This window comes from Dasypus novemcinctus, chromosome 6, assembly GCF_030445035.2.
Source record: "Dasypus novemcinctus isolate mDasNov1 chromosome 6, mDasNov1.1.hap2, whole genome shotgun sequence".
Classification (NCBI taxonomy): domain Eukaryota; kingdom Metazoa; phylum Chordata; class Mammalia; order Cingulata; family Dasypodidae; genus Dasypus; species Dasypus novemcinctus.
Window position 1 is genome coordinate 43,465,903 of NC_080678.1, and position 15,381 is coordinate 43,481,283.

Genomic DNA, 15,381 nt, shown 5'->3' on the forward strand with positions numbered 1-15,381 from the left:
TGGGGGTGGTGTGGGGGGGATAAATAAATAAATAATCTTATTTTTTTTAAGTGCTTCATTACTGTCTCCAGGATTTCCTTACAAACTGCTGATACCTGTTCTGCAAGTTTTGATACTAGTCATGACTAAGGGAGACTAGTAATTTAGTATTGAGTCTGGATAGCTATGATGCATCTAAAAATTAGGGGTTCTATGAGTATAGAAGAAGGAAAGAAAGGATATTAGGAGACAACTAGTACTCTCATCAACATGATTATCATTCCCACATCATTCACGTAAGGTAAATAAAGTCCAAGTAATGGATTAACTTGCCCAATGATGCTCAATTACTAAGTTACAGAGCCAGAACCAAGTCCAGATGGGTCCAGCTCTATAAACCTACTCTAAAATACAAATGTAGAATTGACAAAGCTTTGAGGAAATTGGCAGCCTCATATATTGTTCATGGGAGTTTAAACTGCTTTACATTTTAGGAGGACAATTTAGCAGTACCTGTTAAAATTTTAAATGTGCTTCTCTTTAACCTCAGCATTTCTTGTAGGAATTTAGTCCATAAAAATACCAGTACAAATGTGCAAAGATACACATACAGGATCTACATGACTGAATTTCTTCAGCAGACTTTAAATTAGAAACTAGTGTTGCAAATAAAAGAATGGTGGTGGCAGGAACTTTGAAATTCCAGAGCCAAAAGTCACAAAATTGCCATTGGTGCAAGTGGCAGTGTCTGTAACTAGCAGTCGCAGCAGTGATGCCTCACTAGCCCAGTTCTGTGGTGTGACTTTGGGAATTTATTTTGGTGGCCTAGACTCTAAGGTGGGCTACCTGGCCATCTCAAAGATTCTGTGAGCTGCCAAGTATTCTTTCACAAATTCCTTATCTGCTTAAACTAGTTAGACTGGTTTCTACTGATTGCAGCTGATAACACCTGCCTCAATTTTCTTCCTCCAACCTGCCAAGCGGTCACTGCCTGGGGGCCTTTGCTCTTACTGAGTCCTCTACCCTAATCTCACAGGTCTGGCTCTTTTATATCACTCAGGATTCATGTCAAATGTCACCTTGTGGAAAAGGCCCAGATCTCCCATCTAAAGAAGATCTACACCCACATTCTTCACTTCTTATCAAATCTATTTTATTGTCTCCCCAGAACTTATTAATAAGTGAAATTATTTTGTCCACATATATTTCTTTTCTTGTTTATTTCTCCCCCTCCCTTCTCAAATAGAAGCTCAAGAAATTTTCTTGCCTAGAAAAGTGCCTGGCACATCATATGGGCATTATAGTTTTTGCTGAATAAATTAATAAATTTTTATCTTTGTTTTGTAATACCTTAAAACTGGGAACAGGGAAGCAGACTTGGCCCAGCAGTTAGGGCGTCCGTCTACCACATGGGAGGTCCACGGTTCCAACCCCGGGCCTCCCTGACCCGTGTGGAGCTGGCCCATGAGCAGTGCTGATGCGTGCAAGGAGTGCCCTGCCATGCAGGGGTGTCCCTGCATTGGGGAGCCCCATGCACAAGGAATGCATGCCGTAAGGAGAGCCGCCCAGAGCCAAAGAAAGTGCAGTCTGCCTAAGAACAGCGCCGCCCACACGGAGAAATGACACAACAAGATGATGCAGCAAAAAGAAACACAGATTCCCGTGTCTCTGACAACAACAGGAGCGGACAAAGACGACGCAGCAAATAGACAGAGAACAGACAACCAGGGTGGGGGGGGGCAGGAAAGGGGAGAGATAAATAAATCTTTAAAAAAAAAAACTGGGAACATCCTTTGACTATCAATAGGAAATTAATTAAATAAATTGTGCTAAATCCATACACTAGAATATACAATTATTTAAAAAGATAAAAGTACATCTTAAATATTTTGACATAGAAAGATTTCCACAATATACTGAGTGAAACAGTGACAAAGGTAGGTTAAAAAATGATAGAATCTCACACATTTTATACGCTTAGGAAAAAAAAACAGGAAAGATATTAAACTATTATGAATGGCTAATTCAGGATAATGGGAATACTAAGGTAGAAGGAGTAGATAAAACCCTCATTTTTTACTTGATAACCTTTTGTATATTTTTGCTATTGGGCCTCTCCTCTTTTCACTGCAAGTGCATATAATAAGATAGGCTTAAAAGGTTAAATTTATTGGAAAATACTAAGGTATGATATCCTTTGCAATGAAAGGAAGGGTTGAACAAACATCTACTGAAGGGGCAGGAATTATGCCAGGCCCCCAAAATTACCAGAAAACAGACATAGAAGTTCTCAGAACTCTTTACATCAATCTCCTATCTTGGCTTCTCTTTGCACGTCAGCTTCACTTTACCTCATTGCAAAAGCACTTTGTCAGATAGAAGAGAATATCACTGTTGACTTTCTAAGTCTTTTATCTGATCTATTCTACCAGTTAGAAAGACTAACCTGTTTTACCAGGCTTGGTTTGAAAAATCCCAGGATTTCAGATTTGCCCAGCTAAGGTCAAATGCCTCTTCTGCCATTACATAGTTGGGATTAATGAAGGGCAGTTTCCAGAAGAAAAGGGATGCTAAGGAGTAAAAATTGAGATTTTACACTAAATTATATTATTTAACAAATTGAATACAAAATAAAAAATGTGATATGCTGAGGTAGTATCTATATTTCAGGGTTCACTTAGTTTATGAATAAACTCACCAATCAAAAAGGAGAAAAATAAACAATATTTCTGTGTTGCAAAGAATAATGCCCCCCCAACGATGTCCATATGCTAATCCCCAAAACAGGACATTACACTATTTCTATTCAACATTATATTTGGTATCATCACTGGTGCAATAATGCAAGAAAAAGAAATAAAATATAAAGATTAGAAAGAGAAAAAAACTGTTATATTCACAGTAAGATTTTAGATATAGAAAATTCAAAAGAATATACATATGGATGATTTAAATTCATGTAAGAGTTTAGCAAAATTGCTGGATATTCAAAATCAGTATATAAAATCTGCTGCACCCCAAAAGAGAGTAAAGTATCAGGAATAAATGTTAAAATTTTTTAAAAATATGCAAGATACTTACAAAGGAAACTATAAAACTTTAGTAAAAGACATCAAGGAATATCTAGATAAATGGAAAGATATACCATGTTCATGAATTGGAAGATTCAATGTTATAATGATGCCTGTATGTGTAGTTGCTGGGCAAGCAGGACCAACCCCCTGGGAAACAGGAGAGCAAAGGTCAGTTGATAGGCCACAGTCTGGAAGCTAGCACACAGACTGCGGCTGGAACTGGGAGCTACAGGATTCCAGTACACTTCTGTGTAGATACTGGGCAGGGGTGGCTCTGGGCAGCTGCACGGGGCAAAATTCTGGTGGCTGGCACACTAGTCAGCCAGACTGCAGAGGCCCTGGCATGTACACGTGTGGGTCTGAGAAGAGAGAGAGCAGTAAACTGAGCTGGACATAGAATCTTGCCATTCTAGGGCTTCCATCTATGCCTCTGCTGTCTAGAGCTGGGGAAAGCACATGTTAGTCAAACACTGGAGAAATCTGTGCCCTTCTGGTACCTAGTACTGGAGAAAATTGTGCAGACTGAGAAGTGGTGAATTAAAGTACATTCTCCAAGAGCTACCAGCATGAGGAAGGAAAATTCCTTCAACCTATAATGTTTTCCCAGCCCACTCTTCTGATCAAAGCTTAACATCATGCCTGCTGGCAAAAGAATATTTCATATCCATTTTTTACATATCAAGCAAAAGGGTAAATGTGGAGTTGAGAGGCAATAAATTGATAATTGGCATACTGGCTTGATGAATAATGCCTAACACCAGTCATTTTATAAAAGAAAGCATGTCTCAAAAAAACATTTAGGGAATTTATGTGGAGTTGAGCATATGGGAGCCCAAAACTTAGAACAACTGTATACCAGCCATGGTAGAGCAAAAAGACCAATAATCAGCTTACTTTCTTCAAGTGAGGGAGCATTTAATTTACCAACACAGAACCAAATGTTTTCTTTAAAGCATCACTGAAGACTTCTTAGGACCTTTTGTAGAGCTTATAAACTTATCTGTGGCTTATCTTAGGTATAGGGAGGAAGGAGAAAGGCAGATGGTTTATTAAGAAACCTGTATGAGTTCTCTTGCCTCAAGAGAATGCACTTTGAATACTGTAAATGATGCTAGATTCCAAATGGTGGACATAAATGGTGAAAACTTTTATATTTTAATCAGGGTAAATGACTATCCTCTAGATCATCCACAACCTTTATGATCACAGTCTGTAGGTAATAATCCTTAAGCAATGCTCAGATGTCTTCCATAAACTGGATCTGGAAACTGGTATATAACTTTCTGTATAAAAACTGGTAACAGGTGTGGTACTGTATTATTTCTCATACACTGTAGGTCAATTTTAATCACTTTTATTCAAATAATTGATTTTTTTACATGATATTTTGCCCAAATTAGTTAGTCCCATAAAAATCCACAAGGAAATGTTTTAAAGCTATTGTTGTATTAGTCAGACTAAGTCATCTGCTTTTTTTCTTTTTAATTTCATTGTCTTAACAGAATAAAGGATTACTCCTTTCTCATGCCCTCATTCAATACGGGTTAACAAACATGGTGAGGGGCTCTGTTTCATGACATCATTCAGAGACCTAGGTTTCTTACATCTAGTGGCTCTATCTTCCAATAGAGTCTCTAGAGTCTTCAGAATTCTCTACATGTGTCCTGCAGAGAAAGAAAAGTGGAAGGAATAAAAAAGGCAACATCTATTCTTAAGTACCTCAACCTCAAAGCGACCTACATCACTTCCTCTCACATTCCATTGATGACATCTAGTCACAGGACCTTATCTAGATACAAGTACAGCTGGGAAACATCCTGCTGTGTGCCAAGGAAAAATAGGAGAAAATGGATATTGGTAAGCATTACTAGTTTCTATCACAATATACAATAAATGGCTTATTGTATTTTTCAAGGTTCTTCATCTTCATTGCTTTCTGTTTTTCTATGTATTGGCTTCTTTCTTTTCAATTACATGTCTGTGTTTTAGGGAACATGGACTCAGATCCAAGCATCTCTCTGATCATCTCTAATTCTAGAAAGGACAGAGATGGACTATAATAAGCTCAGGAACCATACCCAGTATTCATGTGGTCCTCTTAACCTTGAACTTGGGCTTACCAATAGTTTTCTTATACCCAAGTGAATTGAGGTCATCAGAAATTCTGAGGTGCTATCCTAATAATAACTAACTTATCAGTTCATCATCCATGAGAGGGTCCCAATTTTTCTCTATTTGTATTATGGTAAAGATAATGATTCTCTAAGTCATCAAGCAGATTAAAACTTCTATATCTATATCTAGAACTTCTAGATCTAGATCTAGCCTTTGTGATGTTTGGCATCCTTTCAAAAGCTATGAAAAGGTGGAATGTCATATTTGAAACACTTAGCAGATTTCTGCACTGGGATATATTAAGGAAGTTTTCACACAATCAGAAAGTATTTTTCATAACAGCTTCCACTGTCAGCCAATATCCATTTTCCTCTTCTAAAAGGGAGAGTTGCAGTTGGCATTTTTTTCCTTAAAGGATCAGATAGTAAATATTTTAGGCTTTCCAGGACCACACAATTCCTTCTTCTGCAACTGCTAAACTCTGTTGTAGTGCAACAGCAGCAAAAGACAGCACCAAAAGTATGAGCAAGTAAAAAAATAAACTGTATGTCATCAGAATTTATAACTTTTGTGCTTTAAAGGACACCATCAATAAGTAAAAAGATAACCAACAGGGGAAGTGGCTGTGGCTCAATCAGTTGGGCTCCCGTCTACCATATGGGAGGCCCTGGATTTGCGTCCCGGGGCCTCCTTGTGAAGTCAGGCTCTCATGCATGCCGCAGAGAGCTGCCCGCCTGCAAGGGCCATAGAGAGCTGACTCAGCAAGGTGATGCAACGAAAAGGGAGACAAGTAAATTCACAGGAGAGCACACAGCGAATGGACACAGAAAGACAACAAGCAAGGTGCAAGGTGGGGGGGGATAAATAAAAATAAATATAGACACTCAGAAGAACGCAAAGCGAATGGACACAGAGAGCAGACAGCAAGCAACCCAAGGGGCGGGGGGTTAAAAAAAAAGGTAACCACCAGAATGGGAGAAGATTTTTGCAGATCACAGATCTGATAACCAACTTATACCTAGAATATAGAGAAAGCAGTTACAACTCAATAATGAAAATACAGAAATACAGATGACCCAATTTTAAAATGGGCAAAGGACTTAAATAGACATTTCTCCAAAGAAGACACACAAATGGCCAATAAGCTTATGAAAAGATGCTCAGCATCACTAGCCATAACAGAAATACAAGCCACAATGAAATCCCACTTCACACACAGTAAGGTAGCTATAATAAAAAAGACAGATAATAAGTATTGACAAGGATGAAGAGAAATTGGAACTCTTATACATTGCTGATGAGAATGTAAAATGGTGCAGCCACTTTTGAAAACAGTCTAGCTGTTCCTCAAACGTTTAAACATTACGTTACCATATGACAAAGCAATTTTGCTCCTAGAGAAATGAAAACATACACTCAAAAAACATGAATGCTTATAGCAACATTATTCATAATGGCCCCAAAGTGGAAATAACCCAAATGTCCATTAAATGATTAATGGATTAAAAAAATGTAATATAGCCATACAATAGAGTATCATTCAGCCATTAAAAGGAATGAAGTAGTGATACATGCCACAACAAAGATGAACATTATGATAAGTGAAAGAAGCCAATCACAAAGAACCACATATTGTATGATGCCATTTATATGAAACGTCCAGAAAAGGTAAATCTTTCGAGGCAGAAAACAGATTAGTGGTTGCTGTAGGGGAGGATGAGAAGGCTGGGGAGGATTGGGGACAATAGCCAAAGGGTACAGAATTTCTTTTTCTGGTGATGACAATGCTCTAAAATTGATTGTGGTGATAGATTCACATGTCCACCAGCTTATTAAAAGCCATGGAATCATAGACTTTAAATGGGTGAATTATATGCTATGTGAATTATACCCCAATAAAGGTGTTTTTAAAAGCAGCCAGCCATACATGTATGCAGTCCAATAGTTAAAATGCATGTGGCTGTTTTCCAGTAAAATTTTATTTATAAAAAACAAGTTAGCTGACAATTAACTGAACCCAGATCTAAAGTAACAGAACTCCCAAGTTTTTAGCTGAGAACTGGTTAACTTCAAAAAAATGCCACCTTTTCTGGCCTCTCTTACAGACAGGTATTGTCTTAGTTCCCCATTTTGCTATGACAAATGCCACAAAATGGGTTGGCTTAAACAACAGTAATTTATTGTCTCACAGTTTTGGAGGCAAGAAGGGTTGCTTTCTCCCTCAATTAGTGGTGTCTGGGTGCTGTCTTGCCACAGTCCTTGGGGTTTCTTGGCTTGCATTTGCACTTCATGTTACATGGCAATGTCCTGTCCCTTCTCTTGTGAGTTCTTGCTGACTTCCAACTTAATGGCTCTTTATAAGGCCTCCAGTAATTCAGATTGAGGCCCACCCTCATTTAGTTGGGCCAGACCTTAACTAAAAATAACATCTTCAAGAGGTCCTGTTTACAATGTGTTCACACTCATAGGAATGCAGATTAAGCACGTCTAAATCAAGGTACATGGACGAGGTAGGTTTGTTTTGGATTTCTTCATCCTTCCTATTGGTTGGAAGGTGGATAGTTAGAGACCTAGCAGTCATATTAGACCATGAAGTGACTTTGGAAAATGGAAGCTTCACATGGTTGATGATAAGATCAAAAGAGCCAGGACTCCTCACCCCATGAATCACCCAAGCCCTAAACTGATTTTACTAAGAAAGAAAAGAATAAATTTGTTACATTTAGTAAACTTTTATTTAGGGACTTTCTGTTACTCTATACTCACAGCTGAGCCTAATCCTAATTACTACAGCCCTCAAGGAATTAAACAGCAATGCCTCCTAGAGGCATTTAAATGGATGTGATAAGAGACCCAATTCTCACCACTCTTTACAGCATTAATTCTCAATGTATTGGACTTTTAACTGGTGTCTTACAACTATTTGAGTTCATATTTTAAACAAAGATATAAAAAGATATATTTTCTAATGAATCAATCCTGTGGAAACTTTTTTAAATGTCAAACTTCATAAAGTACCATATCCCTTACTTAGAACAGTTCCATTGTTTACTAAGTCCCTCTTGAAGCCAAGTCTTGAGCACTGCTACACAGAGTCTGTTGTAGGTTTCCTCTCAGGTCCTGCAGAGTGTGAACATCAATTTGTGGCTTCCTCTGCACTGGGGGACAGAAAAACAGTCCTTTGGGTGGGTCCAACTTTACCTTGACAAGATTAAAATAATGTGTTTGAAGATGTCAAAAAGTGTTACAAATGAAATCCAAATAATAATGTTTACTCTTCTTCACAAAAGAGAGACAGAAGTGCACAATCTCTATAGTTTATACTCTCCATAAGGGTTTGAAGCATGACTTAGTGTTCACATAATTCCCCCAAAAGGGCAACTCTAGGTTCCAGAGACACAATCCAAAAAAATAATGTGAAGAAGATCCTGTTTCAGCATCATTTTCTACTTATGCTCTGATAAAATTCACTTGAAAACAGGGATTCACTCACTGTGGACCTACCTGATAATTAGACTTGACCCTTATTCTCATGGGCCCTTTTTGGGGTTCTTAAAGGACTGCTGGGCTGCCTCTAAATGCAACTCCTATGACATGCAAGGTGACAAACCATCCTGATTTGCTAGGACTGAGGAGGTCCTGGGATGAGTTGCATGGATAGGTAGTTACTGGTCAGAGTTTTCAAAAACTGCACACCATACAGATTCTCCATCTAGGAAGTCCTCTTGGGCAAGAGTTACAAAGGCTCCAGGCCAGTTCTCTTCCTCTCATGAGGCCTACATGTGGTGCACAAAAATCACTTACTTGAGCATCATTTACCCTGACACACTACAGGAGTGCAGGCTACGCATATTTCTACAAATATTTGCAGAAAAACATCAATTTTACTCATTTGCTTCATTTTTCCTGTAAAGATTGTGGACCCAAAACTGCACTTGGATACTACCTTGAAAAAACCCAATGCTTTCCGAAGCAAACAGGATTCCTCTATATGATTTGTATCAAGGTCTTCCGTTTGTTAAAATATGGCAACATGCCATTGTCTTCATTATGACAATTAAATTTTTTTTACCATAGTCAACTTTTCTCTTGTAAAAAAAAAAAATCATAGAAAATATAGAAAATAGAAAGAGGAAAAAAATATGATTCTTCAAACACTATCATTACTAATGCATGTAATTCTTGCTAATTTTTCTATGCATAGTTTACCTTGTTTTTACCAAAAAAAAAAAAAAAATCAATACCACCTTAGTGCAGAGGGTCTTTAAACTTTTTTGTTCTATAGACCCCTTTGCCAGGCAAGTGAAATGAATATTAATGTAATTTATTTATTGCATACATTCATAAGTGAAGGAAATGCTAGTTTTCAGTTATTGATCAGAGAAAATAAAGACATTAAGTTGAATTTTTTTCAATTCAAGCTCATGGACTCCCTGAAATCTCTCCACAGTCTCCTTGGGTGATTTGTGGACCCCTGGTAAGAACTCCTGCCTTAGTGGCTATACACATTTTATTATTTGAGGGCTGGTTATAGTTAATATAGAAATAAGATCGAACAATAGATTTTTTCAGTCACATTCTAAAGAAATAGGAGAGAGATGAAACCATTAGGTGGAAAGTCAATGAAAATAGCTGCCAGTCCTTTGTTTAGGCCAGAGACTGTATTTGATCATGGTGACAGGTCTCCAATTGTCTGAACAGTCCTGAATTGATAAGTGCCTGACAGGAGATTAAAATATTTCCCAGAGCTCAATAGCCTGTGGTAGTTTCCTCAATTAATCTGCAGCTTCCAAGGCAGCTGCATGTGCCAGAAGAAAGAAGGGCAAAACAAAGTGAAATCCTAGATTAGTAAAAGTAATCCTAGCACACTGTTGGGTCATGAGCCCACCCTAAAGATGACAGTGCCTGTGTGTTAGCCACACTCACTGGTCAACTGGATGTTGAGCAGTTGGTGAGAATGGTGGTCTCAGAAGTGGGTTACAAGGATGGTACGTGCAAGGGACTTGGTCTTTCCTAAATAGAGGCTCTTTGGCACTCAAACCACTCAGCTACACCCGCTCCCCGTCTTTCTAAGAGTTAACCGGAAGCACAGGCTTTACAAATCAAACTGCCTAGGTAAGAATCTAACGCCATCAAATACTAGCTGTATGATCTTGGCCAAATCACTTACCCTCTCCCAGTTTTAGTTTCCCGGTATATAAAATGGACATAATAGTTTCTAACTCCTGGGGTGGTTGTGAGGTAAGGATTAAATGGTATGACAATGCTGGTGCTTAGCACAATAACTGGCACGTAAAACGTGCTAGAAAGAGTTGGTTGTTACTAAGAACACAGACTCTCCCCGCCACCGATAGCGGACCCAACAGACCTGCTTCCTGGAAACTTCTCACCCCAGTCTCCTTCAGCAGAACGCGGATCACTCCGCGGTCGCGTCACTTCCGGGAGGTTCTGCCCGCGTCTCCTCGAAATACCCGGATGCAACTGTCATGGCCGCCATCGAGGAAGGCCTGCTATGGAGATCGAGTCAAGGGTTGCTCAGAAGGCGACCAGAACTTAAGGCTTCAGGGAGACCTGTCAAGAGACAGAAGATGAGTTTGATGGGCTGCAGGGTCTCCCCGACGGTCCTAGGAACAACACTTCCGCACTTCCGGTTAACTTGCCGCCAAGTTTTTCTATAAGACTCCCTTTTAGCGGGTTGAGGTCTTACGGGGCAACCGGGGACGAGTCCCGCTTCCCCCTCTGGCCTTTGTGTGCCGGGCTTTTGTTCCGGCCACGTCTGGCAACCCTGGAACTGGGAGGCACTGCGCCGCCCGGCCCGGGAGGAAGGGGCGGGCCGGAAGCTAGGACTGAGAGAGGCGGAGCGCGCCGGTGGTATCGGGCACCAGCCGTAGTTCGCAGTCTCCACTCAACCGGCGCCGCAATTAAGCAATGTTTGTCTGGTCAGTTCAGTAGAGATTAGGGTTGCCGTCGGGCTTTCCAAACTGACTATAGGATTCTTCCCTGCTGACCCAACCACATTCAACCACAGTCTGCCCAGTCCCAGATCAACTCTAATCTTTAAAAATAACTAGGGGGGTATAGTGCAGTTTGTGATTTTTTGAAATCTCAAACATAAGCAAAACTAAGGTTCAGAAAAGTTCACATGTTGACTCGTATAATAGTTTTCTTTTAAGGGTAAATTTGAACAACATGTTAGTGCTTATGAGATTTCAACAAAAACATTATTTCAACTTAGCTAAAATTTGGAATGAAGTTTAATATTTAAAATATTCACAAAATCGTTGAACCTTGCTATTGTGCCGTTGTCATGGTGAAACACAAGATGCCAGAACTGAACCTTAAGTCTTTAATTACCAGGAACTTCCGAAAATATAATTCTATATATATTAATTTGAGTTGCTTTTGCAGTCTGGAGGGTGTCCAATAGGTTTTAGTATTCGGTGAAACAAGAACAAATGTGAGTTGATTCATTGACAGTTTCTTAGTAGTTAAGAGTTTGCTTAACTGCATATCTGTTGGATTTATAATGTCAGTTTAAATCATTTTTGTTTGCCTGAAATATGTAATGAGTTGGTATATAAAATACACATACGGAATGTTATTTTTAAGAAACAATGTGGGAGCTAATATTTCAAAGCATGTTTCTCTACATAATATAGGGTGTTATAATTTGGATTTTCACTTAAACTCTCAAAATTTGGAGAACTGACCTAGAAAGACTTTTGAGAAAAAAAAAGATATGTAGGTTTTTACCCCCTTTGGACATCCCAATATTTGAACTGAAAAGAAAATGCCATTTTAAAGCACCTTGGATTTTTTAAATTTTTACAGTTACCTGCTATTTGCAAAGCACTGAGTTAATAATGGATGGGAAAGTGCTCTAAAATACATATAGTAATATGTAAATCATGAACAGTTATTACTCTCTCTTCATCCGAATTATGTCCCTCCGTGGTACATTTAACTCACCAAACTTGTGGTATCTGCTTGTTTAGGTGTCTAGCTGGTTGCAGCAGGTGCCAAGTCTAGCTAATCTTTAGGAGGCACCTGGATGTGAAACTGGGACTTCCCATGTCTCCCATGTGTAGGCCAGCACCCAACTAATTGAGCCACATCCACTTCCCTATAGTAGTATTTTATTTTATTTTCTTAAAGATCCCACTCCCCCACCCCCCAGTTGTCTGCTCTCTGTGTCCATTTGCAGTGTGTTCTTCTGTGTTTATATTCTCATTAGGCGGCTCTGGGAACCGATCCTGGGACCTTCCAGAGTGGGAGAGAGGTGATTACTCTCTTGTGTCACTTCAGCTCTCTGTTTTGCTACTTCTTATTTTCTCTCCTCTTTTGTCTCTTGTTGCGTCATCTTGCTGTGCCAGCTCTTGGTGTCAGCCACCACTCCTGGTGGGGAGGCTTTCCCAAGAGGGACGGCATTCCCATGCAGGGCAGCACTCCTCTGCGGGTCTGCATTCCCGTATGGGCCAGTTGGTTGAGCTACATCCATTTCCCTAGTAGTATTTTAAATAAAATAAAAATAAAATGATTAGTTTTTATTTTAAATATTTTGTTCCTTGTTTCTGTGTTATTTGAGATTGTGCTTATGTCTTTGCATACATTAGAGCCCTTGATTTTATGATAGTCAGTGAGCTTGATTCTTAATTTTTGTATGATTTTATGCAGGTGGCTCTACTTGTTTTTTGGCACAGTACCATATGGGCATGGAAAAAGCACTGTTAAGGTGAAATTTTTTAAGGTTTTAAATAGTTCAAACTTGTAAACAGTTTAGTCTTCCAATGTTATTCTCAAATAACTAGACATGGGCTTCATATAGTGAGTAGTAGTTGTGGGAAAATTGATGATCACTTTAAATTATTTCCTACCAAACAAACAAAGTTTGCTCTCAAATAGTTACCACTTATGGAGCACCTCCATAAGATGCCAGTCTCTTTTAAGTTGACAATTTATCTCATCAACTCATTAATACTTACAACTAAGGCTGCATCTGGGTATCCCGACTTAGGTCTATTACATCCCTGTTTTATAGATGGAGAAACTGAGGCACAGAGGGAATAAGTTCTTTGCCAGTCATCAAAAATTCAAGCTGTGTTGTTATCTAATTACTTTATTTGACACTGCACTCCTCTCCATTTAACTGAAGCATGTTGGTAGGAGAAGAATGTGAATAGAACTGAGATCTGGACTCTAGTCCTACCTAGCCTGTTTTGTGAATTAGGAAAAATCTAACATCTCTGAATTTCATTTTCCTCACCTGAGTAAATGAACTGTTTGAACTATTATATTTTATTGATTCTTGAATCATCAAGAATCCTAAAAATAATATCTTCACTGGTATTTTTTTTAAAGCCTCTGACACTCCACGTTTTGATGCACATGCACTGGCAGTGACAACTTCATCCTTATTGCTACCCAGCCTGACCACATTGAAACATGTGGCTTATCTCATAGATGCTAAAATTTGAAGCAATGTGCATCTTGGAATTGATGAAATACAGTAAGTGATTTCTGGGCTACTTTTCAACCCTGGTCCTATGCTATCTGTGACTTTATAACATTCTATTTCTGGTTTATATATATATTTTTTAATGTAATTAATTCAAAATAAACATAAGCTTCATGGTAGTGGAAAAGTAGCACCATATCTGTCTTTATCACTTCTGAATCTCCAATACCCAGAAAAATGCTTGGCACTTTGTGAGTGCTCAGGAAATATTTGTTGAATTAATTATGCAAGTTTTGATTTTATATTATAAAGGCAACTTCTTAAAAATTGTGTTTGGTTTGAATTCAACATAAAATGTAATTACAAACATGTTTTGCTCACTTTTTTTTTTTTCAAAAGTGTGCTGTGGTCTTTCTTTCCAAATATCTTTCCTTCTCTTCACTGTTGGTGATTATAATCAAATATGGGGTACATTTTTTTCTTGAAGAGGTATAGTAAAAATTGTGCTGGCATATAGACTTTTTAATAAGCAATCTAGCAGCTTTTCTTTTCCAAACTGGAAAATTATAGGAAAATTGTTCCATATACAAAGATTTTCATCTTAAGAAAAGTTGGGAAAATGTTATTTTATACCATATTAAAATTTTATGAACATTCTGGAGATGATGAAGCATACCATCCTTCCAAATATACAAATAGTATTAAATGTTTCTGAGACACAAATGATAAAAATAAACTGTTATTGAAGGATATTTTGGAGCTGTGAATGGGCAGAAAAGTGTTTGAATTCTGGGATGGGCAAATGCAAAATAATGTACAGAAATTATCCCAATTGTATTTATAGTATGCCTGATGAGGTCTGTACTTTCAGTTAGAATCAGAAAAAAGGCATAGGAATTATTCTATAGAGTCATAGACTGTTCTCTGGAGATAATCAGCTGAGTATTTTGTTGTGGCCAGAGAAGCCAGCAGCATATGAGCAGGAATGGTGTAGAAAAATCCATAATAAATATTTTACCCTTAAACAACACAGTGGTTTATAAAAACATGTGATACAGGAAAGTCTTGAACAAATTGAAAACTTTGAAAATCCCTTAAAATTCCTTTGATTCTTTTTTTTTTTTTTTTTCAGGACTTTCAATCAAACCCGGGACCTCATATTTGAGAAGCAGGCTCTCTCAACCGCTGAGCTACACTTGCTCCCCACACTGTAATTCTTAAATATGATCTTAGCTATAATTTGCTTCATAGAATTCAGTAAAGCATATATGCCTGTGTACCTAATTTGAAGACTACAGGAGTAAAGACATTTATATAGCTACTAAAATTTCTGCCACTAAAATGAAATTCTACCACGTTATAGCACACCATAATTGAATTAACAATGACCATTAACTTCTCTAAATTTCTACTGTCAGTTTGTTTTTATCAAATCCCCTTTTCACAAAAGCACAGTTTTCATTCCTTTATAAGAAACTGCCCATGCAATAATGAGGAGGGAATAGTTTTTCCTTTTGTTAGTATTTATTTCCTTGCACAGATTATATAAAGGTACACTTTCCTGAATCCCCCCAAACCAAAGGACAATAAGACCAACAGGAAATTATTTTATGAGTCCAAATAAAATAATTTATAAAGTTTTCATAGAAGTTTATGCTTATTAATTAAAGACCTATTAATCAAAGGTTTAGAGAACTGAAGGAGGAGTGCTATTTATCATTAAATTCTTTGAGCAAATATGTTCTTTTATATCAATAT

The 15,381-nt window shown here is 38.0% G+C and overlaps 1 protein-coding gene across 3 annotated transcripts in view; it reads right to left on the reverse strand.

Annotated features, from left to right (window-relative positions):
- ZNF518A (zinc finger protein 518A) overlaps positions 1–10,999 on the reverse strand; it is a 69,895-nt gene extending 58,896 nt beyond the window's left edge. For 2 of the 3 annotated variants that reach the window (XM_071215749.1, XM_004456970.3), the window contains exons 1-2: positions 10,876–10,999; positions 10,537–10,739 (exon numbers count right to left, since the gene is read on the reverse strand). The gene's annotated coding sequence lies outside the window, so the exon portion shown is untranslated. Of the gene's footprint in view, positions 1–8,198; positions 8,327–10,536; positions 10,740–10,875 lie in introns of all 3 variants that reach the window. The other variant, XM_071215748.1, reaches the window with a different exon arrangement.
- Positions 11,000–15,381: the final 4,382 nt, after the last annotated feature.